This window comes from Oryctolagus cuniculus, chromosome 4, assembly GCF_964237555.1.
Source record: "Oryctolagus cuniculus chromosome 4, mOryCun1.1, whole genome shotgun sequence".
In the NCBI taxonomy this organism is placed as follows: domain Eukaryota; kingdom Metazoa; phylum Chordata; class Mammalia; order Lagomorpha; family Leporidae; genus Oryctolagus; species Oryctolagus cuniculus.
In genome coordinates this window covers 130,736,461-130,737,123 of record NC_091435.1, presented here as the reverse complement: position 1 = coordinate 130,737,123, position 663 = coordinate 130,736,461, and the positions used below count along the sequence as shown (strand labels likewise).

The 663-nt window shown below is 53.4% G+C and overlaps 1 pseudogene; it reads left to right on the top strand.

Moving 5' to 3' along the window:
• Window positions 1-123, top strand: LOC127483088 (small nucleolar RNA SNORA51; annotated as a pseudogene).
• The last annotated feature ends 540 nt before the right edge of the window (window positions 124-663 follow it).

Sequence of the window (663 nt, the reverse complement as noted above, 5' to 3'; positions counted from 1 at the left end):
TGCCGCCGGCTGCTTGCCGCGGCTGTGCTCACACTGACTGTAGACGGAGGAGGCAGGGCACACCTTCCCCGTACACACAGCTCAGGCCTCGTGCCTGTGTGTACTGTGAATGGGGGGACATGGAGTTGAGGGGAAAACACAATGATATTCCAAGGAAGCTGTGTGAAGGCCTTCTAGAACCTCCCATGTTTTCCCCCACTGAAGCCAGGCACCACTTTGGATTTGATTATGCTGATAGATAAGCCCCCACCCCTGGTTGATCAGGAGTTCCCCACCCTCTCCCCCTTGCTTCGTTGTGTGTAATACCCCAATACCCCTTTCTGTTAATCTGTCATCGATAACTCAAAGGCCCTGAGCACTACGGCCTATGAGAAAATTCACCTCCCTGTGTGTGTGTGTGTGTGTGTGTGTGTAATGGTATCTGTTTTGTGACCAAACAGAATCCGCTTTGCACCTCTCATGGAGGAGAAACTGGAGCTGCCGCGTTTGGGGTGTGAGCTCTACCTTGGATGTTCAGCTACAATTTTCAGCCTCTAGGGGTGGTCTGATTTGGTGCTTCTCAGTCTGGGGCTCTGGGGACCCTTTGTGATGGGCTGTTCGGGGCTCAGGGGTCCTGTGCTCAGTTCCCTGCATCCTCTCTGCAAGCTGACACCGAATGTGTTT